Raw genomic sequence first — 25,317 nt, 5'->3', positions numbered from 1 at the left:
GACTAAGCCGGACACGCCACAAGTGTCCCATTCTGAGCATAGTGCTGTGCAGGTGCAACGACATAACAATGAGTCACTTAGCCAATCCGTGTTCACGAATGATTCGAGACCAATTGTGGCTAGTGGGCGCTATGCCATACCTGAAGAAGGGGAGGATAAGCGTTCCACATGCTCGGAGGCTCATTCGGGAGTTCCCGACACAAAGGAACCCTCGAAAACCCCTACTGATGATCGGAGTAAGATGAATAAGTCGAGGCACAGATCTCGCTCACATGGGAGAAACAAAGAGGGTAAGCATAGCCCAGATAGGAATAACCCCTTGCCCAGTGACCATGATGTCGCCACCCCAATACGGCGGCCTAAGGACAAGAACAGCAGTGATAGCGACGCAGTTCGCCGCATGCAATCCAAAAAAAGCTCGTAAACATTCGCCTAAACTGCATGAGAGATCATCACTCAGTGATGGCGACATGCAGGATTAATTCTTCTATAGAACTCCCTGCCCCTCATTATTTGCTCATATGTCTACCAACCAATAGTCATGGTTATCGGTGCACTTTGCTCGACTTGTACTGAGTGTGCGTCCTCTCGCTCCAGTTGCTCTTATGCTATCAGGACCAGGGTCTCATGAGTGCCTTCAGATTTGCCACCTTTAAAGTTAGAGGATTCAGGGACAGGAAAAAACAACGTTATGACCTCGATTTGGCAAGGGAACTTAGTGTCGATGTTCCCTTCTTACAGGAGACAAACTTTCGCACCCCACGTGAGGTGGCCTCATTCGAACGGGAGCACAATGTCTGTGCTTTCTTTTCATTGACAAACGCGAAATCATGTGCAGTGGGCACCATCTTCCTCACCAGAAAATTCCGGGAAAAAGCGCATTGCACATTTGGAGCGAGTGGACGCACACTTATCACTGACATGTACATAGACGGAAGAAAAATTAGATTTGTGAACATTTACGCGCCAGTTACTAGATCCTTGACCAATGAATTCTTCAAAAACTTACAGCCATTGCTTCTGGAGCCAATCCCTCATGTCTTGCTTGGAGATTTCAACTGTGTTGTGGATTCAAATCGGGACATCAAGGCCCAGGGCAGGTTGGCTCGACCTATAATGCCAGGGAGCTCATTAACATACTTCGACATCTCCTGCTATCTGATGCGTGGATCGCTCTTCACCAGGACCGCTTCGAAGCCACGAGATTCGGCGACCGCACCGAAAGTAGAATAGACCTGGTATATTTACCTGACTTGTTACTACCCACGCTACTTACGTGCGAGATTGTATCCCTCCCTGTCACTCTCAAGCGCAAAACGGATCATTGCCCGGTAGTTGTGACAGTGAGAGGTAGTGCCGGTCGCAACCTGACACAGCATAGATGGCGTTTAGATCCCGCACTCCTTCAAGATGTCGACTGTATTGAAAACATCAATAACGCAGTTACAGCGAGCGTCCAAAACCTCTCAATGATGTCCCCATCAAATTGGGACTCCTTGAAGGAGGTTTGGAAACAAATCCTACAGGATGAGGGGAAGGCGAGACATAGGAGAATTACCAAACAACTAAACGAACTAACGCGCCGAATGCAAATAGTTAAATGGGCAGATACATTAACGTGCTGTACCAAGGAGTACCTTGAAGTTTTGGAGGCAAAACATGACCGACTGGTAAAGAAAATATTCATTCTTGAGGGTGAAGACCAGGAACATGTGAGCATTAAGGGCACCTGCATCTCCGTTATTGGTAATGCAAAGGTGCGCATCTCAGAAATTAGACGACCAGACGGACCACTCACGACTTACCCATCCGAATTCGAGTCAGACATTCGTGATCAATTCTTAGATCTCTTTAGCGCCGATGATATCAGTGAACCTCCAGATATTGCAGCAAGAATCCGTGAGCTGTGTCGTGATATACCACCCCTTGAAGAAGAAGACCTCTTGTGTATTACTGATGACTTAACCATAGACTCAGTCAAAGATGCTCTGAACGTCATGAGTACAGGAACAGCGCGCGGCTGTGATGGATTAACAACCAATTTTTATAAGACTTTCTTTGAGGCACTTGGGGAGGCGTTACTCCAAATGGTTAAAATGGTGATCGAGGAGGGGAAGAAGCCTGCCTCCTTCAGCAGAGGACGCATTACACTTATGCTGAAGGAAGGAGCTCCCCCGACAGACATTATATCATGGCGTCCGATAACGTTGCTAAACACCGATTACAAGCTAGTTGCTACATTACTGCAAATACGCCTTGCCAAATTGCTGCCTTCAATAATCTCCCCATATGAACTTGCGCAGTACCGGGACGATTTATTTACACGAATCTCATGATCACCCGTGATGTGTTCGAATACGCCCAGATTAAGGAAGTGCGTGGGGTGTACGTATCAGTAGATCAAGAAAAAGCCTTCGACCGAGTCAGACATAAGTACATCTTTTTAATTCTAGAATTACTGAAACTACCCCCAAACTTCATACGCAGCATTAGGCTCCTCTACGAAAATATCACTAGTGAAATTTTAGTGAACGGAACAATTACATCTAGTTTTCCTGTTCGTAGAGGGGTCCGGCAAGGTTGCCCGCTTAGCCCTTCCCTGTTCATCATTTCGCTGGATCCGTTAATAAGAAACATAATTACAGCAAAACTAATCCGCGGCTTTCCTATGACTGGCCAAGAGGAAATTAGAGTCAGTGCGTATTCTGACGACATTTCTTTGTTTCTAAGAGATGATCAGAGTTTTCGAACATTCAAAGACATCTTTGCTGAGTATTCTGCATTATCTGGCGCCCGTATTAACGAGAAAAAACGTAAAGCGTTATTATTCGGCTCTTTTCCCCCCAGTTCGATACCCAAAATTCCCATAGTCAACTCAGTGAAAGTATTAGGAATTATTTTTACTAACAAGGGAGTAGCGGACGCCTCATGGCAATTAGCGGTCCAAAGATCCAATGCCGCAATTACCTCCCTTACCCATAGATGCCTATCGTTTCGACTAAAATCTCTAGCAATAACAACAACTGTGTGTGCTCATGCGAACTATATAGCTAGAATTGGCGTAATGCGCAGGAAAATTAGCACCCAACTTAACAAACTAATAACAGCCTTTCTCTGAAATAGCAAACCTCCGGCATTGAAAAGGCATCTGCTGCAACTCCCGCTAAAGTCAGGAGGACTAGGATTACCACACAGTAAGAATTCGATGCCAAACGATCGATCGATTGGTTCGTTGAAATTCACCCCCACCATCGGCGTCCGAGACGCACCGTCAGAGACGGTCTGCATGATGGCTCAATGGGTGACTTAGGTTCGAAAGACAAAGCCGCTGCAATAACGGACGAACAACAACTTGTATTTACAGATAAAATTACAAAGTTCGGTTACAAGATTGCATAGTTTCAACAGTACATCGGTTACAAATAGCTACACTGGCTTGGACCACATAGGGCGACTCTATTTCGGCAGAGCCGATGGTGCTTAGCACCGAAGCCAGGTCCAGAACTCCCCTTCGGAGCGCTGCGGCCGCATTTTCTAGACGCAACGCTCCGCCCACAATCTTTGCTGGCGAATTGCCGCCGGGTTGCGTCTCAACTGGACAATCCGTTCACCAATCACTGCGTTCAGCAGAACTTGCGTGCGTGATTGGCCAGTTGAACAACCATATGTAAGAACATCTTTTTTAGTACAGTTCACAGTGTAAAATCCTCACCCTAAATACACAATATACAACAACAAAGGGGTGAGGCTCACGCCAGCTGTACACATCGCAAGTTCCGAGCAACGGCTCTCGAGCACAGCCGGCGCAACAAGCACTGACCAACAAAATACATTCAAAAAACCGAAAAGCCTGAGAACGTCGGGACCATGTTTTCAGAGCTCGAACACGTGTGCGACGCGACCGGATTCCAAGAACCCGCAGGCCATGCGGCGCCATAAACAAGCAATTGTTTGCAAGCCAAACTGTCACAGAGGAGCCCGGGATAATTGTCCACCCGCCGAGGTCGGCCTCGTGTCCGGGCCGTAAGCCGAAGAAGACGTTGCCACGGCGCCTCGGAACCGAGACAAAACCGCAGGCTCTTTTGCGGCTCAAAGAATCCCTACGCCGGTCAGCGCGCGGTGCAAAGCCATAAAAAGCAATGAGGCTGGCGCGCCTGCTTGAGGCCGCGCGATCTCCGTTGCCCGCGGCCAGACCCGAACCAAGCATTCTTCAAGGGCACCCATCAGAGCACCGCGGAAGTCAGACGCGCCCGCCCGTTACGGCGTTTGGCGCCCAGTCGGGGAGACCCCAGCTGGGAAGGAGTTTACCCCCGCCAGGCGGCCGCGCGCAAGGAAAACGCCTGCGGGGATTCCCAGGAAGCGCAATGCGACGGGCGTCCGAAGCTCCCTTTTTTACTGTGATGCGCGACCGTTAATGTGGCGCTGGTGGTCCTCTCCCCTCCCCGAACTGTGCGGCAGCCATGGGTGCCGATAGCGTGGTTACTCTGCTTGCTAGCAAGGCCCCGCTGTGTCAACCGTTGACAGCCATTACTCAAGTGTGCAGACAATCTCGTTAGTTAGTTAGTTAGTTTGGGTTTAGTGGCACAAAGGCAACTAAGGCCATGCTGCGCCAGTCACAAGACAAAATAAAAGGACCGTTAGGGCAGGTAACCCTGCATTACATTATAGCTGGTGTAAATAGCCAGTTTTTTCTAAAAAGTCGAAGAGGTTAGGAAATGGCACTAGGGGGTCATCTGCTAGTAATAGGGTAGGGTGTAATGGGATGTGCAATTTATACAGGCTGTGTAAAAACCTCCGTCTCAGTGTATCGATGTGTGGACATGTTATTAAGATGTGCATGACTGTAAGAGCTTCGTTACATTTTTCGCAAGTTGGCGGGTTTTCTTTTCGGAGAAGGAAATTGTGCGTCAGATGTGTGTGTCCAATTCGAAGTCGACACAAGATCACCTCGTAGAATCGTTGCTGGTGACTGCATGATTTCCACTCTCCAATGACAGGTTTAATTAGATGAAGCTTGTTGCTTAAACAAGTGTCCCAATCGCGTTGCCATTTTGACGTCAAGGCCTTCCGAATCGCATTGACACTGTCTTTATATGGAAGTGCTGTATTTTGAATGTTTTTGTACGCTGCCATTGATGCGCATCTATCCGCCGCTTCGTTACCGAATATTCCAACATGGCTTGGTACCCAGCATAACTTAATTGATCTGCCATATTTGTTTGACGTTAATGCATTCAAAATATCGCCGAGCAAGGGTTCACTTTGGGATTTCATGTGTAGAGCCTTCAGTACGCTTAATGAATCTGTGTAGATGACAGTGTTTTCAAGTTTGTCAGCAATGATCTTTTGAACTACCGTCCATATCGCGTACACTTCGGCTGTGTAGACAGAGGCATGTTGAGGTAATCGAATACATGTTTCCCAATTTTCTGTTACAGCCCCTACACCCACGTGTTTTTCCGTTTTAGAGCCATCAGTATAAAATTCTATGTAGTTTATGTACTTGTCTTGAAGAGAGCGGAATTCTTGTATAATGTGTTGATGTGGTGTGTCTCTTTTCTTTAGATGTGTTAGTGTCCAATCACATAACGCTGTGAAATCACACCACGGGGGTAAACGTTCTGGCTTTCTGGCAACCTGGAAGACTTCCCGAGGGATGTCATATTCCCGACAGTATTCCTCGTATCGCAAGATAAGCGGCCTAATCATGTTTGGTTTATTTGTGTAATGTAAGCGTGAGCTGCACTTTGTGACGATGTTGTGGCATATGTGTTGTGGTGAGGATCGGATTCTGAGTATGTAGGAAAACGTTAGTAGCGCTCTGCGATGCTGTAAAGGAGGTTCATTACATTCAACATGTAAGCTCTGTATAGGTGATGTTCTGTAAGCACCGCATGCTAGTCGTAGTCCTAAGTTGTGGACAGGATCAAGTCGTCGGACGTAAGATAGTCTGGCTGAACCATATATAATGCTACCATAGTCTAATATGCTACGCACCAAAGTGCGGTAGATGTTTAGCAGGCATTTACGGTCAGAGCCCCACCGTTTCCGGGAGAGGATTTTTAGAATGTTAAGTGCATTGTTCGCTTTGATTTTAATACTATTGATGTGTGCGAGAAAGTTCAACTTTTTATCAAACAGAACACCCAGAAACTTGTGTTCTTGTTTCACGGGTAGTGTGGCATCCTGTAGTTTAAGGATGGGATCTGGTTGTAGGCCTCTTTTTTGTGTGAAGACAACACTAATCGTTTTTTCACTTGAGAAGCGAAAGCCGTTTTCAGATGCCCACTGCGTTAGTTTGTTTAGTGTAATCTGAATTTGTCGTTCGCAGGTTGCCATGTTCGATGCACGACATGCAATTTGAAGATCATCCACATATAGTGAATGCATTATAGAAGATGGAATTACATTATTGAGCGAGTTCATTTTTACCACAAACAGTGTTGTGCTCAATACGCATCCCTGAGGTACTCCGTTTTCCTGAATAAATATGCTGGACAGCACCGTTCCCAAACGCACCTGGAATGTTCGATCGGACATGAAATCAGCTAGACATTTAAGCATTCTGCCGCGGATCCCTAAATCCGCTAAATCCCTTAAAATACCGAACCTCCATGTTGTGTCATACGCTTTTTCGAGATCAAAGAACACTGTAAGACAATATTGCTTTTGTAGAATGGCTGCACGTATCTCGTGTTCTAACCGAACTAGATGATCTGTTGTGGAGCAGCCTTTCTTGTACCCACACTGATGATTATCGAGCAGGTTCTCAGTTTCGAGGACGTACGTCAATCTGATGTTTATAATGGATTCATATGACTTGGCGAGACAGCTTGTGAGTGCTATAGGTCGGTAGCTGGTAGCTGTTGTAGGATGCTTTCCAGCTTTCAAGAAAGGGATTATAATGGCTTTTTTCCACGCATTCGGCGTTTTTCCTGTTTCCCAGATTATGTTAAAGAAGCGGAGCAATGTCTTAACTGCTTTTGAAGATAGATGTGCGAGCATTGTGTAATGTATTCTGTCTGGACCTGGCGCTGTTTTTTTCCCAGTAGTGAGTACTCTGTTAATTTCGGAAAGTGTTAGGGGGGCATTATATGGTTTCTCGGAACTTCCTGCTGTCGGAAGCTTTTGTTTTTCTGCTGATTGTTTGTACTTTTGAAATTCAGTGGAGTAGTTTAGTGAGCTTGATATGTTATGGAAATGCTGCCCTAATATGTCTGCTTGTTCTTTTAAATTCGTCTGTGTACCTGGAGGTGAGAGTATGGGGATTGTATAAGGAGCGTACTGGCTTCTAAATTTACGAAGCTGATCCCACATTCTTTTGGATGTTATTGAGCTGTTGATGGAGGATACATATGCTTGCCATGACTGTCGTTCGGCTTGTCTACGCGTGTGCCTGGCTTTCGCCTTTGCTTTTTTGAAATACAGGAGGTTATCTTGTGTTGGGTATCGCCGAAAGATACCCCAAGCTTTGTTTTGTGCTTTTTTAGTTTGTGTACATTCACTCGTCCACCAGGGTTTTAGTTTTTTCCTTAAGAAACCGGAGGATTGCGGGATCGTCTGTTCTGCTGCAGCAAGTATGGAGGCAATAATCTTTTCATTCATTTCGTCTATTGTTTGATCATCTGATATGTCATCGAGACTGGCCTTCTCGCTGAAGAGAGGCCAGTCTGCTAGATGGAGTTTCCAATGGGGTGATCTTAATGGTACTGTAGGGAAAGGAGATGTTCTTTCAATAATGCCGGGCATATGATCGCTACCATAGGGATTGTTAATAACACTCCATTTAAAATCTATCAACAGAGATGGAGTGCACAGCGCCAGATCAAGACAGCTCATACCTCCTGTGCTTGGGGAGCAGTACGTTGCCGAACCAGTGTTTAAAAGGCTTATTTCGTTAGTCAGGATAAAATCTTCAAGTGTTTGCCCCTGGTGTCAGTTGTTTTGCTACCCCATAATATGTTATGAGCGTTAAAATCACCTGCTATTAAAAAAGGTTTAGGTAGCTGGTTTAAAACTAACTCCAGATCTCTTACAGTAAAATGTGAATGTGGTGGTATGTACATTGAACAAATGGTAATGGTTTTATGTGCTAAAACCGTGACTGCAACGACTTCTAAGTGAGTATTAATGGCAACTTCTCTAGCTGCAATGCCACTCTGTAGGACTATAGCTACACCACCCGAAAGCCGGTTCGCCTGAGTACGATCGCGCCGCACAACAGTGAAGCCTTTTAAAATGTTTTTGTGCTTTTCGCCTAAGTTTGTTTCTTGTAAGCACAAGGCCACAGGCGAGAATTTACTTATCAAGTCTTTGATGTCACCTAAGTTGTGTAAAAGCCCTCTACAATTCCAATGAATAATAAAAGCCATCTTGAAATTGAAAGGTAAAACTGGCACTACGAAAAACTAAGAGGTGGGATTATAGGTGACATGGATAAAAAGGCTAATACAAATGAGCGATAACCTTCAGGTTATCGCTTTCTTATTTTGGGTGGTTATTGGGATCTTGTCCCTCTTACCGCGCTCAAGAGAGCGCTTGTCCTTCGGTGTCAATGACACCGGGGTTTTCGCGTCGACCTCCATCGCTCTCTCTGAGGCGCTGGAGAATCGAGAGTTAGGCGCCGAGACACGTGTCTCGGGCCTTGGGGTTCGCTTGATCTTAGGTCCCTGCGGGGCTGGTGTCTGCAGGGCCGTCGAAGAGGGTGGAGCAGTACTGACTGCTTCCACCACGGGGGCGGGAGGAGTCACTGCGTCACCACTGCGCGTGGGCTCGGAGGACTCCGGAGGCCTCTGTGACGCTGCCCCCGCCTGCGTCACTTCGGCATAACTTCTTCGCGGAAGATACGAAAGCCGCTTTCGGGCTTCAAAGAACGAAATTTTTTCTTTTACAGTTAGAGCAATGACTTCTTTTTCTTTTTTCCAGCAAGGGCAGGACCGTGAATAAGCTGGGTGATCTCCCTTGCAGTTAACACAATGTGGGGAAGAAGTGCAATTCTCAGATTGGTGTTCGTTGGAGCTGCATTTAGCACAGGTTGTTTGTCCTCGACATGCATGTGAAGCGTGTCCAAACCTTTGGCACTTGAAACATCGTCTAGGGTTTGGAATATATGGTCTTACATTGACTTTAACATAACCTGCATCGAGCGAGGTAGGCATTACGCTTGTTCCGAAGGTGAGTATAACGTGTTTGGTGGGGATTTCTTGATCGTTTCTGCGGATTACTATTCTCTGTACCTTGGTAACATTTTGTTCCTGGAAACCTTCCAGCAGTTCCTCGTCGCTTAATCCAATAAAATCTTCTTCAGATATTACTCCCCTACTTGTATTGAGTGTTCTGTGGGCTGAAACAGTCACTGTCGCCTCGCCAATACTGGTAAGTTCAGACAGCTTATCTGCTTGATCTTTACTATTCAGTTCTAGGAGGAGGTCCCCGCTGGACATTTTGGAGGCTTTGTATGTCTGTCCGATTTTATCTTTCAGGCATTTAGCGACCAGGAATGGAGAAAGCTTTCTAATAGGCGTGTTGCTTTCACTATGGACTACATAGAATTTGGGGAAGGATGGAGCGTTGCTTCGAAAGGAGAATTGAAACGGTACTTCGGTGCGGCATCTTTTGAGACGCCGATCATGGACAACAGAGATTTGAGCTGCCATAGGAAAATGTGTTCGGCAACAGCGCCGACCGCCCACCACGGAGCCCAACGAGGGGACGCGGCAGGGCTTGTGTCCAAGCCTGCACGACGCCAGCCGTACGCCGTCACTATAACCAAATATGGTGTACCCAAGGTAGGATATCCACACAAGGTTAACCCTTGCCGCCGTGGAGAAAGGAAGTAAATGGAAGAGAGAAGAAGACAGGAAAGGTAAAAAAGTGAGAGATAAAGACGAAGGTTTCAGGAGAGAGAGATAGGAAGAGGCGACTACCGATTTCCCCCGGGTGGGTCAGTCCGGGGGTGCCGTCTACGTGAAGCAGAGGCCAAAGAGGTGTGTTGCCTCCGCCGGGGGGCCTTAAAGGTCCGATCACCCAGCATCGGCTCAACCTCCAGGATCCCCCTTTCCCCGGACACGGCTAAGCCGCGCACGACTACACGCGGGAGGGTCCAAACCTCGTGTGCTCGGGTCCGTGGTGTCGCAACACACCAAACGCCTGCTTGCGCAGACGCCCCTGCGGGGGCAGACAATCTTGTCGAGACGCATGCCCCCTGCCCAGATGGCCCGCGCCGTCCTTTTGATGATGATATGTGGTGTTTAATGGCGCAAGGGCCAGGTTTGGCCAATGAGCGCCATGACAAGTGGTGATGTTGACGATGTAATATGGAGATGTGACTTGGCTGTAAAGTGGCCTAAAAAATTGTCGCTGTAAAGTGCGTAAAATCTACGTGCTATAAAATTATGGCGATGACTAATGACGAATACTCTAAACACTAAAATCCATCGTAGAATAATGATGCAAGATATAAAATATATAAGATGGTAAAATTACTTTGAGCACTGCTGCCTCGCCTGAGCCCTTGAACCACAAGGGCCTAGAGGCATGTGCTATTCAAAATAATGATCACAGCGACATCCTCTGAAGAGAGGAAGCGCTACGAACATGTGGGGCTAAAAACATGCAAGACAACATCTTTCAGAAAACTTAAGACTGCGTTAGTATCAAATAGAGGTTCCGGGCCGAGTAACATAACAGGATGAAGGGGGATGCGCTGCCGGTATGCTAAGGGAAAATGCTTCTTTCTTTCATGTTCGGCTTCCCGACACTCCAGGAGGACGTGGAGGACGGTCAGCCTCTCCCCGCATCTACCACAGGTTGGAGGCTCGTTTCCCGTGAGTAAAAAGTTATGTGTGCCAAAAGTGTGTCCTATTCTTAGACGGCAGAATAGGACATCTGTCCGGCGGGATTTTGTTACAGGGGGCCAGAAACCTAATTGTGGCTTTATTACATGCAGTTTATTATTTATTTCTTTGTCCCACATACGTTGCCAGTGGCTTCGTAGTTTCCTTCTTAAGAAAGGCTTCAGGTCTGTGACAGGGACCGAAGCAGTAGGATTATCTGCATGCAATGAGATTGATGTGGCCATCTGGTCAGCTAGAACGTTTCCCTCGATGCCCCTATGTCCAGGCACCCAGCATATGATCACATGTTGGTTAGATATATATGATTTGCACAGTGCGGAGTGAAGTTCAATAACTACTGGATTTTTATGATTACAGAAAGACATCAAGGCCTTCACAACACTGAGGGAGTCCGTATATATCACTGATTTCGGGAGTTTTGATTTGTTTATATGCTTTACGGCCGACAGCAGGGCATAGGCCTCAGCCGTAAAGATATTAGTTTCCGGGTGCAGTACGTCGGATTCTGAGAAGGATGGACCGACGGCTGCATAGGACACCCCGTCGTGTGACTTTGATGCGTCTGTGTAGAACTCCGTGCAGGAGTATTTGTGCTGGAGTTCCCGGAAATGCATCTTGATTTCAATCTCTGGAGCATGCTTTGTGACTTCCACGAAAGATATATCACAATGTATGAGCTGCCACTCCCAAGGAGGTAGCAGCTTGGCTGGATGCATTAGGCGAAGCTCGAGGAGTGGAACGTGCATTTCTTCACTAAGCTCCCTCACACGCAGCGAGAAAGGCTGTCTTACGGAGGGACGATTGCGAAAGAGTGTAGCATATGTCATGTCATGAATGGTATTAAAACAGGGATGTTGAGGATTTGAGTGGACTTTCAGAAAATATGTATGGCTGATATAAGTTCTCTGTAGATGGAGGGACCATTCATTTGATTCCGCGTATAAGCTTTGAATCGGGCTCGTTCTGAAAGCACCAGTGGCCAGACGGATTCCTAGATGGTGGACCGGATCTAGCATCTTTAGCGCGCTCGGGGCTGCAGAGTGATAGATCACGGCACCATAGTCTAGTCGTGATCGAATGAGGCTCTTATAGATATTCATTAAACACTTTCTGTCACTACCCCACGTAGTCTGGGATAGAAGTTTGATTATGTTCATTGTTTTCAGACATTTTTCTTTAAGATATTTAATGTGGGAGACGAAAGTGAGTCTGTAGTCAAGGATGACACCTAGGAATTTGTGCTCTTTGCTGATAGGTATTCGTTGTCCACACAGTTCTAAGGAAGGATCCGGAGCCAGGCCTCTCTTTCTTGTAAAGAGAACGCAAGAGCTTTTGTTAGGATTGATCTTAAATCCATTCTTGTCTGCCCACACTGAGACTTTATTCAGGCCATGCTGTACCTGTCTCTCGCAGACTGCGAGGTTACAAGATTTGAAAGCTATTTGAATGTCGTCCACGTAAACAGAGTAAAACATGGCGGGTGGTAAGGATGCACGAAGCGTGTTCATCTTCACGATAAAAAGCGTGCAGCTGAGCACGCCTCCTTGGGGTACGCCCGTTTCTTGGGTAAAAGGGCGTGAGAGTGCATTGCCGACTTTTACCCGGAAGGTACGATTTGACAGATAGCTTTTTATTATATTAAACATATTACCGTGGATGCCCATTTCTGACAAGTCTCTTAGGATTCCGTAACGCCACGTCGTATCGTACGCCTTCTCCATATCGAGGAATATGGATAAGAAGAATTGTTTGTGTACAAATGCGTCCCGGATATTTGCTTCTACACGTACAAGGTGGTCAGTTGTGGAGCGTCCTTCTCGGAAGCCGCACTGATAAGGATCAAGAATTTTGCTCTGTTCAAGGAAAAAGATGAGTCGCCGATTTATCATTTTTTCGAACACCTTACAAATGCAACTTGTGAGGGCTATCGGGCGGTAACTCGCCACTGAGGAAGGGTCTTTTCCTTGTTTCAAAACAGGGACCACAATGGCTTCCTTCCACGCAATTGGAAGGTGCCCTGCATCCCAGATGGTGTTGAAGAGTGTGAGTAGTGTGACTTTCGTATCATTGTGTAAATTTTTGAGCATTTCGTACATGATTCGATCCGATCCTGGTGCGGAGCTCTTGCATGCGCTCAAGGCAGCTCTCAATTCAGCAATACTAAAAGGACGGTTGTAAGGCTGATTTTCTCGATCTTTTGTTGTTAGTGGCTTACGTTCTTCTGTTTGTTTGTATTTGAGAAAGGGCTGTGTATAATTTGTTTCACTTGACACGCTCTCAAAATATTCCCCAAGTGAGTCTGCCTGGTCTTGCAGGGTATCGCCTTGGGTGTTTACCAGGGGGAGTGAATATGTTTCCCGCCCTCTAATCCTATTTACTCTGTTCCAAGCTTTGGCCTCATCCCTAAACGAGTTAATACTCGATAAAAACTTGTGCCAGCTTTCTCTTCTGGCCTGTCGGCGGGTTCGCCTGCCTTGGGATTTTACTTTTTTAAAGTTGACAAGATTCTCAGCGGTGGGAGAAGCTCGCAGCAACCCCCACGCCTTGTTCTGGTTCTTACGGGCGGTCCGACATTCACTGTTCCACCACGGTACACGTGGTTTGCATGCCAAACCACTTACTTCGGATATGCGATGTGATGCGGCATCTATTATGAATGCTGTAAGATAATCCACAGCAGCATCAATTTCTAAAGAAGATAGGTCAGCCCATGCGATGCTAGAGAGAGTTCGAAATTTCTGCCAGTCGGCTGTGTCTATCTTCCACCTAGGAGTTTGTGGAGGACATTCGTTTTCTTTAGATGTTCTTATCAGTATGGGGAAGTGGTCGCTCCCGTAAGGATTTTCCATAACTTCCCATTCGAGTTCAGGCAATATACACGGGGAAACTAGGCTGAGGTCAATTGATGAAAATGTTCTGTTGGCGAGAGAATAATATGTGGGTGCCTTCTTATTCAGCAGGCATACACCAGAAGAGAAGAGGAACTGTTCAACAAGACGACCTCGCGCATCTATACGAGAGTCGCCCCAAAGGCTGTTGTGCGCATTGAAATCCCCAAGTACAACGTACGGTTCTGGCAATTCATCTATGAAGGACTGAAATTCATGTTTGTTTAGATTGTAGTGTGGGGGTATATAAAGCGAGCAAATAGTGATGAGTTTGTTTAGCAGAACAGCTCGCACCGCCACTGCCTCAAGGGGCGTACGTAGCTGTAAAGATTGGCATGCTATACTTTTATGAGTGAGAATCGCCACACCACCCGATGATGCAACGGCATCATCGCGATCTTTGCGAAACGTAACATACGTACGGAGAAAGTTTGTGTGTTTGGATTTTAAGTGTGTTTCCTGTAGACACAGCACTTTTGGATTGTGTTTTTGAATGAGCTCTTGCACGTCATCAAGGTTTCTGAGAAGACCTCTGACGTTCCATTGAATAATTTGTGTATCCATATTGGGTGATAATATGTGCTGTGTGTACAGAAACAGAAGTAGTGTTTATGGAAATTGCTGTGATTAAATTACAGAGCCCTTTCGAGGCCCTGTAACGGGAGTTTTGCCCTTTCTGGAGCGTTCGAGTGAACCTCGCCGCTCCTTAGGCGCTTGGCGCCCCTGGAGGATAGGTGTAGTGTCCATTGCCTCTTGTGAGGCGCCGGACACCTGCTCTTGCGAGCGAGAAGTCACCAGGGAGAGTCTCGCCTTGGAGGGCAAGACCCCTGCGCCCACCAGCCCGGAGGTCGATGGGGTTCCCTGGGGGATTTGGCTGCGCCGGCCGTTGCCAGCGCTAGGAGGGACCTGGGAGGTTGAGGCAGCCTCGGCTGCACCCACCTTCGGGGTCGATGGCCCCTTTTCCTCGGTAGGCGGAGCAGCGCTAGCTGCAACCGCCGTGGGGGCAGACGGCGTAACTGCCGACTCACTGCGTGTGGGTCGGGCAGTCGCCGGAGACCGTTGTGACGCTGCCCCCTGACGCGCCACATCGGCAAAGGTTTTCTTGGGCAGGTATGATACCCGCCTCCGTGCCTCTCTGAAAGTTATGTTTTCCTTGACCTTGATTGTAACGATTTCCTTTTCTTTTTTCCAGGAAGGGCACGACCGCGAGTACGCGGCGTGCTCCCCATCGCAGTTTACACAGCGGAGAGCGTTCTCACAAGTTTCAGTGGTGTGTTCTGTGGCACTGCATTTAGCACAAGTTTGGCGGCCGCGGCAGCTCTGCGAGCTGTGGCCGAAGCGCTGACATTTGAAACAACGGAGTGGATTGGGCACGTAAGGCCTGACACGGAGCTTTATGTACCCGGCCTCGATTGATTCGGGCAGGACACTTGAATTGAATGTGAGAATTAGGTGTTTGGTCGCAATTTCCTTACCATCGCGCCTCATCTTTATTCTTTTCACATTAACAACATTTTGCTCATTGAAGCCCTCTAGGAGCTCTGCCTCTGTCAACTGAAGCAGGTCATCATCTGAGACAACGCCGCGTGTAGTGTTCATAGTGCGGTGCGGAGTCACTGTCACTTGAAAGTCTCCAAAAGACACTAGATTAGGTAGCTTTTCGTATTGTTTCAGGTCACGGAGCTCCAAAAGGAGATCTCCACTTGCCATCCTTGATGCCTTGTAACCTGAACCAAGAACCTCAGTTAAAGACTTCGAAACTAGAAATGGGGAGATCGTGCGTACTTGTTTATCTGACTTTTCCGAATGAATTACGTGAAATCGTGGGAAGTTGGGTTTTTGTCGTCCAAAAAACTGAAATACGTCTTCGGTGCGCCCTCTTTTCTGAGGGCGATCTGGGAGGGTAGGGAAGGAACTAGCCATAGAATAATTTGATTTTCGGCAATAACGCCAACCACCCACCGTGGAGCCCTACTAGGGGACGTTACAGGGACTGTAAGAACAGGTCCTGCAAACGCCAGTTGTACGTTATCACTATAACCAAATATGAGATAACCTAGGTTGGTTATTCACACAAGGTTAACCCTTGCTGCCTGGAAAATTTGGAAGTAAACGGAAGCTAGGAGAAGACAGGAAAGATGAAAAGTGAGAAAAAGACGAAGACTGGAGGGAGAGAGAGACAGGAAAAGGCAACTACCGATTTCCCCCGGGTGGGTCAGTCCGGGGGTGCCGTCTACGTGAAGCCGAGGCCAAAGGGGTGTGTTGCCTCCGCCGGGGGGCCTTAAAGGTCCGAACACCCAGCATCGGCTCAACCCCCAGGATCCCCTTTTCCCCGGACACGGCTAAGCCACGCACGGTTAAACGCGGGAGGGTCCAACCCTCGTGTGCTCGGGTCCGTGGTGTCGCAACACACCAAACGCCTGCTTGCGCAGACGCCCCTGCGGGGGCCGTCCTTTTGGGTTTGTTTTGCAGCCGCCTCTATAAGAAAGGCGACGAGGCCGATCCCCGCAACTGGTGCCCTATCACTCTGGGTAATGCGGCTGCCAAGCTGTATGCCAGGTGCCTGGCTGGACGTATGCAGGACTGGCTGGTGGGGGAACATCACATCCTCTCCCACTGCCAAAGGGGTTTCTTCCCCATAACGGCGTATTCGAACATAATTTTTTTTCCTCCAGGACCGCCTTGACAAAGCCCGCAGCGGTCATGAGGACATCTGCGGCGCGTTCTTGTATTTCTCCAACCCTTACGGGTCCGTTCCCCATCAGGCATTGTTGGACGCCCTTCGAGGAGCCGCCGCGGGTGATCGATTCATCGAGCTCATGGCCGACCTGTACGCCAACAGTAGAAGGATCATCGCGGCTGACGGCATCACAGCGCCTATTTCCATCTTGGCTGGGATCCGTCAGGGATGTCCACTGAGCGGGCTTTGTTCAACCTCGTCGTCGACCCTATCATCCGGGATATACAGAGGGGAGGTCGTCAACATAACATCCTAGCGTACGCTGGTCCCCCTTGCCGACCAGTCCTGGGATGTTGCAGGCCCGCATCGACAATATTGATGCTCTCGGCTCAGAGATCGGTCTTGCTCTCAACCCCAACAAATGCCGCTCACTCCACCTGAGCGGGGCCCATCCGGTTGGGACGAGACCGTCAATATTCAAGGTTGCGGGTGCTGCCATCCCTGCCATGGGAGATTTCGGCGCCCAGAAGTTTCTGGGTCGACCTGTAGGCTTCCGTGTGCTTACCGATGACGTCAACATCATCGACCATGCCATCCAGCGAGGTACAGCACTCCTAACATCTCTGCTGGGCCCCTTGCAGCGACTGGATGCGATTCGGACCTTCGTGTTCCCGGGTCTAAATTTCATGATGAGGCGCGGCATCCTGGGGAAGGACGATTGGCAACGGCTCGACGAGCTCCGTCCCCTACTAAAGCGGACGCTTCATCTACCATCCAACGCATCGAATGAGTATCTTTACGGAAGCCCATAGTCGGGAGCTGCGGCCATACCACTAGCTGCGGAGCGCAGTGACCTCTGCTGGGTGGACAACGCCTTTAAACTGCTCACGTCCTCCGAATTAGAGGTTCGCGATATGACGTCGCAGAGCCTGTTTGAGATGGTCTTTAAGCCTCTTCGCTGGCACGCGGAGCAGAGGGACGTCGAGGACTACCTCAGCGGGTCCACAGAGGGCGACTTCCGCGCGCCCGCTTCGCAGCTTCGGTCGGCTTGGACGGAGGCACGTAAGGCGTCTCGCCGCCTGGATGTGCTGTGGCAGCTGGACCCTGAGGGCGTCCGGATAACCTGCGGTGAAAAAACCCTCACCTCTTCCCACCGCAGAAAGGTTATGCGCACGCTGCGCGCCCTTCAATCGGGGACCAGGGACGAAGCTCTCCATTGCAAACCTAACCAGGGCAAGGTGATGCAGTGCGTGTCCGCCGATCCCGCCAGCTCTCATTTCATGCACACCCGGTCATTCACCCCGTTTGCAGACTGGCGTTTTATCCTTAAGGCTAGGCTCAACCTTCTACTACTGAACGGAGCCAGCCCATGGATGACTGGATGGCACCAGCGTTGCAGTGTGTGTGGGTGCGAGAAGGAAACTCTACCCCACGTGCTCTGCCACTGCATGACGAACAGCACTATGTACAGAGCCCGTAATAACAGCATAGTGGCACGACTACGTACTGCCAGCCGAAACCGGTTCACCATCATCTATGAAAATCGCCCGGTCGGCAGCACCAACCTACGTCCGGACCTCGTCATGGCGCGCGGAGAGGAGGCGATCGTCCTCGATGTTTGTTGCCCGTTCGACAGCAGACCCGAGGCCTTCTCCGTAGCCCGCGCCGCCAACATCACAAAATACGAACCCGTGCGTCTCCATCTCGCACAACGGTACCAGCGTGTGACGGTCGATGCCATCGTCGTTGGTGCTATGGGTTCATGGGATTATAACAATGATACAATCATGCGACGTCTTTGTTCACGCTGCTACCTTCGCCTCTTTAAAAAACTGGCAGTGAGCGACGTGATCACCGCGTCCAGGACGATCTATAATAAACACGTCGCTCCCCGATAAGGCGCGCCTCGGCAGTGACCCCGCCTCCCAGTACTGGGCAGGTTCTATGTCCCCATGTTCAATCGTGCCTACATTGACTGACTATAGACTTTGACTGTTAGTCTTGGCCTTTTTTCCTCCCTTACTGTTGTTTTAAAATGTCAATTTTTGGTTCCTTACCCTTCCTATATTTTCTGAACGTGTGAATAAAACCGTCTCGGTCTTTGGTTAAGATCAACCTGAAGTGTAGATCTTAGCCAAAAGGCCGAGAAGCTGCTACACTTTGATCTTAGCCAAAATGCCGAGAAGGTACTACAATTTGATCTTGGCCTTTTGATCTAAATCTTAATACTTTGATCTCTGGCCATTTGGCTAAGATCAAATTGTAGTAGCTTTTCGGCTTTTCGGCTAAGATGAAAGTGCAGTAGCTTCTCGGCCTTTTGGCCGAGGTGAAAGTGAAGTACCTTCTCGGCCTTTTGGCTAAGATCAACCAGCTAGAAGCTTTTGAAAAAAATGTTTGATACATTTTCCCTAAGAAGGACGGTTTATTGACGTGAAGATACCAGAATTTGGTGTTAGTTTTTGGGCAGGCATGGAGGCGTGTGTTCTTTTAGTGTTTGTTGCGTATTTTTGAAGTTTTGGTGCTGGCATAGAAGTGTTTGTTAGTGTAGTGTGTGTTTACCTAGTGTCGCCCTTCATTTGGCTGCGATATGCGCTTCATAGATGTTTCGTGATGCAGCGATCGTCTCTGCTCACGGCAAGTTTTTTTTGAAGAGCCGCAGATATTTGCGGCTGCAGAAGCGGCGCATAATCCGGTCATTTTTGGGATCCCACGATCGAAGTGCTCCGATGATGATTGCCTCCACGGTCACTTTCAGGAATTTCCGCAGGAGGTACTCCCGGACTGGTTTGTACTTCTCCTGACGGGCACTTTCAGGGCTGCAGACCGGTTCTCGAACGGGCAGGTTACATCAACGATGATCTCCTCCTCGCCCCCGCAAGGCACAAGGACAGGACGGAGATTAGTATTACCTACTGATCAATTCACATGGGTCACAGTGAACCTGGCGGAGGCAGCGGCTTTCACTCGGTTCACGATCTGGTTGTGGCGGTTTGTGTATGCTTCACTGTGAGTCATGCAGTGACACAGGACATGTGGCAGGGTCTCGGGTTGACCGCCACAAATCCTACACCGTTGGTCCACGGCCTTGCTGCGTTCAGGGGAACGACGTTGAGTCGGGCCCGGTGAACGAAACGCCAGTGGGCAAACCTCGTGAATTGGCCGGGACGTACTAAGTAGGAACTGCTCCGGTCGGCTGCAACGCACTCCATCACTTTCACCTGACTTGGTTTTTGGTGGAAATCGTGGTTTCGTGCGTTCGCCAGTGCCGCCCTGAGTATCCTCACCACCCTAGTACGTTTCCTCGGGCCAAGCGTTATATCACCCTTGGAGATGCGGGGGCCGTCTTCTTCGAATTCGCAGGTGATACCAAGTCGGCGAGATGCCTTGCGAGCCTCCGTCCACACGGACTGGAGCTGCGTGGCCATGGCCCGGAAGTCACCCTCTGTCTCGCCGCTCAGGTAGGCGGGCATGTCCCCAGGTTCTGGAATGCGTCTCAATCTCCTGCATGTCACAGCCATCAGTGCCGTCAGTGCCAGGTCCTGTACCTCAGTGTCTGCAGAGGAGAGAAGTTTGAAGGCATTGTCAACTCTGCAGATGTCACTGACTTCTGCCGCCACAGGAATGTCAATGGCCCCCGCTGTGGAGTTACCGTAGAGATAGTCATTAGCAGCTTTGGCAGGCAGGTAGAGTGTCCGTTTGATGAATGGGCGAAGCGCTGTGTCACGTTCAGACCCCTCTGCCTTGCCAAGGGAGCCACACCTCATGGCAAAGTTGAGCGCCGGAAATACGAATGTTTTAACGGCGTCTAATCTCTGCCACGGGGCGAGCATCGAGGTAAGCAGGCGGCGATCCACGTTGATGGCTTCGTCTACGGTTCCAGGTCCGGTAGTATCGAGATCCCCACAGGTCACCCGAGGAAGGTGTGTGCCTCGAAGTCATTGATTGAGGGGATTGGGGTGCCGCAGACCGTGAAGGTCGTAGGTCTTGTCCCCTCGGGTGTATTCCCGGAGAGGTGCAGTGACTTGCACTTCGCGGGGCTCATACGTAGCTCGAGCTGGCTCGACAGTGTTGCCACTACGCTAATGCGGCTCTGTAGCGTACCTGGCTCGTCAGCTAGCGGTGCTAGATCATCGGCGTAGGCAAGCACATTGTGTTGCCTGTCGCCTCCCTGAAGCGCACGCACGACTGGGTCGAGCACCAGGTTGAACAGGAGGCCGCTCAGTGGGCAACCCTGACGTATGCCGGCAGATATTTCTATTGGTGAGATGATCCTGGCTTCTGCGATGACGCTGGTGCTGTTTTTCCTGTAAATGTCAGCACTGATAGCACAAAAGTCGTCACCAGCTCCATGCAGTGCGTCAAGGAGAGCGTTGTGGGGAACAGAGCCAAACGCGTTGGCGAAGTCGAGGAAGGCAGCGCACAGGTCCCCACGGCCAGCTCTCGCCGCAGCCAGGCGCTCCTGCAGTACGAAGTTGTGTTCGTACACGCCATCATACGGCAGGAACCCCTTCTGACAACGGGAGAGCACTTCTTGGGAGGCGATCCACTCCTGCAAGCGAGCCGCCAAGCAACCCGCGTACAGTTTTGAAACCGTGCTCCCAAGGGTAATGCCTACACCACCATCACACACCCGACAGCTGGAGGACCTCCCGTACAATCCTTCTTCATAAGATAGGCGACGAGTCCGACCCCCGCATCTCCAGGGGTGACATAACGCTTTGCCCGAGCTAACGTACTAGGGTGGTGAGGACACTCAGGACGGCACTGGCGAACGCACGAAACCACAATCTCCACCAAAAACCAAGTCAGGGGAAAGTGATGGAGTGCGTTGCCGCCGACCGGAGCAGTTCCCAGTTTGTGCGTACCGACCAATTCACGAGGTTTGCCGACTGGCGTTTCGTTCACCGGGCCCGACTCAACGTCCTTCCCCTGAACGCAGCGAGGCCGTGGACCAACGGTGTAGGATTTGTGGCGGTCAGCCCGAGACCCTCCCACATGTCCTGTGTCACTGCACGACTCCCAGTCAAGCATACACCAACTGCCACAACCAGATCGTGAACCGAGTGAAAGCCGCTGCCTCCGCCAAGTTCACTGTCACCCATGAGAGTCAACCAGCAGGTAATACTAATCTCCGTCCTGACCTTGTGCTTTCCAGGGGCGAGGAGGCGATCATCGTTGATGTAACCTGCTCGTTCGAGAACCTGCCTGCAGCCCTGAATGTGCCCGCCAGGGGAAGGAGGAGAAGTACAAACCAGTCCGGGAGTACCTCCTGCGGAAATTAATGAAAGTGACCGTGGAGGCAATCATCATCGGAGCACTTCCATCGTGGGATCCCAAAAATGACCGGATTATGCGCCGCTTCTGCAGCCGCAAATATCTGCGGCTGTTCAAAAAACTTGCCGTGAGCGAGACGATCGCTGCATCACGAAACATCTATGCAGCGCATATCGCAGCCAAATGAAGAACACTAGGTAAACACACACTACACTAACACACAGTTCTATGCCTGCCGCAAACTTCCAAAATACGCAACAAACACTAAACTAACACACACCTCCATGCCTACCCAAAAACTAACACCAAATTCTAGTATCTTCACATCAATAAACCGTCCTTCTTGGGGAAAATGTATCACATTTTTTTTTTCAAAAACTTCTAGCAGGTTGATCTTAGCCAAAAGGCGAAAGATCAAAGTGTCAAGATCGATGATGATGTATGGGGTTTTGTGGCGCAAGGGCCAGGTATGGCCAAAGAGCGCCATGTCTGTGCTAATGATTTTGCGGTGTAATTATGATTACTATGAAGTTCGTGTGAGGTGGCTGTAAAGAGGCCTTAAAATATACGCTCTAAAGTGCGTAAAATCTGTATGATAAAATTATGGCGATGACGTGTGACTTGTACTATGAACATTTAGATGCATTTAAAAGAATGATACGATAGGTAAACTATATCTGATTATAAAAAATCCTAGAGCACTACTGCCTCCTTAGAGACCTTGAAACACAAGGGCCTGGAGGCATGTGCTATGCAAAACAATTATCGCAGTGGCATCCTCTCAAGAGAGGAGACACTACGAATTCATGGGACTAACAACATGTGAGACCACATCTTTAAGGTAACCTAGCACTGTGTCTGTATTAAAAAGCGGTTCTGGACCAAGAAGCATTTCAGGATGAAGAGGAATGTGCTGTCGGTATGCTAATGAAAAATGGCTTCCCGACACTCCAGGAGGACGTGGAGTACGGTCAGCCTCTCCCCGCATCTACCACAGGTTGGAGGCTTACTTCCGGTGAGTAGAAAATTATGGGTGCCAAACGTGTGTCCTATTCTGAGACGACAGAATAGGACATCTGTTCGGCGCGATTTTGTAGTAGACGGCCAAAATTCTAACTGGTTTTATCAGGTGGAGCTTATTATGCGTTTCCGCATCCCACATGTGTTGCCAGTGATCTCGCAGCCTCCTTCGCAAGAAAGGCCTCAGATCTGTGACAGGCGCCGCAGCGGTAGGGTTAACATCTCGCAATGTGATTGACGTGGCCATCTCGTCCGCCAGAACGTTACCTTCGATTCCCCTATGGCCAGGGACCCAGCATATTATGATATTCTGGTTACATGAGTACGCTTTGCACAAGACCGAATATAGTTAATTAAATACGGGATTTTTATGTTTGCTGAGTGACATTAAGGCCTTCACGACGCTGAGAGAGTCTGTATAGATCGCTGCTTTTGGAAGTTTCGATTTTCTTATGTGCTTTATAGCAGAAAGTAGTGCGTAGGCCTCGGCCGTAAAGATACTTGTTTCCGGATGCAGTACATCGGATTCCGAGAAGGATGGGCCGACGGCTGCATAGGATACCCCGGCATTTCACTTCGAAGCGTCTGTGTAGAACTCTGCGCAGGAGTGCTTGTGCTGGAGTTCTAGGAAATGCATTAGGATTTCGGCCTCAGGAGCGTGCTTTGTAACTTTTATAAAGGATATGGCACATTGTATCACCTGCCACTCCCAAGGAGGTAAGAGCTTGGTTAGGTGCATTAAGCGATGCTCGAGGAGCGGGACATGCATTTCATCGCTAAGCTGCTTCACACGCAGCGAGAAAGGCTGTCTTATGGAGGGACGATTGCTGAAAAGTGTAGCGCACGTCATATCGGTAACGTTATGAAAACATGGAGATTCAGAATTGGAGCGTACTTTAAGGAAATATGTAAAGCTAATGTATGATCTCTGTAGGTGGAGAGACCATTCATTCGATTCGGCATATACACTTTCAATCGGGCTTGTTCTGAAAGCGCCCGTGGCTAAGCGGATACCTAGATGGTGAACAGGGTCTAGCATCTTTAGTGCGCTCGGGGCGGCAGAGTTATATACCACGGCACCATAATCTAATCGTGACCGGATGAGGCTCTTATAGAGATTCATTAGGAACTTCCTGTCACTACTCCACGTAGTCTGGGATAGAAGTTTCAATAGGTTCATTCTCTTCAGACACTTTTCTTTAAGATGTTTAATGTGTGGGACGAAAGTAAGTTTATTGTCGAGTATAACACCTAGAAATTTGTGCTCTTTGTTTACAGGTATCTGATGTCCACACATTTCCAAGCAAGGATCCGGAACCAGGCCTCTCTTCCTTGTAAACAGCACGCAAGAACTCTTTTGAGGATTGATTTTAAAACCATTTTTCTCTGCCCACCCTGACACCTTGTTCAATCCATGCTGTATCTGTCTCTCGCATACTGTGAGGTTACAGGATTTGAAGCCTATTTGATTATCGTCCACATCGACGGAATACAAAATGGCCGGTGGTAAGGAAGCACGAAGCGTTGTCATCTTAACAATAAAAAGTGTGCAGCTGAGCACGCCTGCTTGGGGTACACCAGTTTCTTGTGTAAAAGGACGTGACAGCACATTGCCGACTTTCACCCGGAAGGTACGATCGGACAAGTAGCTTTTTATTACGTTGAGCATATTACCATGAATGCCCATTTTCAATAAGTCTCGCAAGATGCCGTATCGCCACGTTGTGTCATACGCCTTTTCCATATCGAGAAATATCGAGAGGAAGAACTGCTTATGTATAAATGCGTCCCGGATATTTCCTTCAATAGGTACAAGATGGTCGGTTGTGGAGCGCCCTTCTCGGAAGCCACAATGATAGGGATCAAGCATTTTGTTCTGTTCAAGGAAATCGATCAGTCGCCGATTTATCATTTTTTCAAATACCTTACACATGCAACTTGTGAGGGCTATCGGGCGGTAGCTTGCCACTGAGGAAGGATCTTTGCATTGTTTTAAAACAGGGACCACAATGGCTTCTTTCCATGTGGTCAGAAGGTACCCTGCGTCCCAGATAGTGTTGAAAAGTGTAAGTAGTGGTACTTGTGTGTCATTGTAAGTTTTTCAGCATTTCGTACATGATTCTATCAGATCCTGGTGCGGAGCTCTTGCATGCGCTCAAGGCAGCTCTCAATTCGGCAATGCTGAAAAGACGGTTGTAAGGCTCATTCTGTTGACATTTTCTCATGAGTGGCTTACATTCTTCTATTTGCTTATATTTCAGAAAGGATTGCGAGTAATGGTTGGCACTTGACACGCTTTCAAAGTGCTCCCCAAGTGAGTCCGCCTGTTCTTGTAGGGTATCGCCTTGTGTGTTTACCAAAGGGAGTGAATATGCTGGTCGCCCTCTTATACTATTGACCCTGTTCCAGGCTTTGGCCTCATCAGTAAACGAATTGATACGCGATAGAAACTTCTGCCAACTCTCTCGCCTGGCCTGTCGGCGGGTTCGCCTGCCTTGGGATTTTACTTATTTAAAATTGCTGAGATTCTCCGCAGTGCGGGAGGCGCGTAGCAACCCCCACGCTTTGTTTTGTTTCTTTCGAGCGATCCTACAATCGT

At 48.8% G+C, this 25,317-nt stretch overlaps 1 long non-coding RNA gene across 1 annotated transcript; it reads left to right on the top strand.

Annotated features, from left to right (window-relative positions):
• The first annotated feature begins 1,046 nt into the window (after window positions 1-1,046).
• On the top strand, window positions 1,047-24,012 carry LOC135921554 (uncharacterized). Its single transcript, XR_010570558.1, has 4 exons — window positions 1,047-1,238; window positions 10,766-10,826; window positions 22,653-22,713; window positions 23,997-24,012. It is a non-coding gene; the product is annotated as an uncharacterized lncRNA (long non-coding RNA).
• The last annotated feature ends 1,305 nt before the right edge of the window (window positions 24,013-25,317 follow it).

Source organism: Dermacentor albipictus, chromosome 7 (assembly GCF_038994185.2).
Source record: "Dermacentor albipictus isolate Rhodes 1998 colony chromosome 7, USDA_Dalb.pri_finalv2, whole genome shotgun sequence".
NCBI lineage: Eukaryota > Metazoa > Arthropoda > Arachnida > Ixodida > Ixodidae > Dermacentor > Dermacentor albipictus.
Note: the sequence above shows the minus strand (reverse complement) of the source record. Positions and strands in the feature narration are given on the sequence as shown.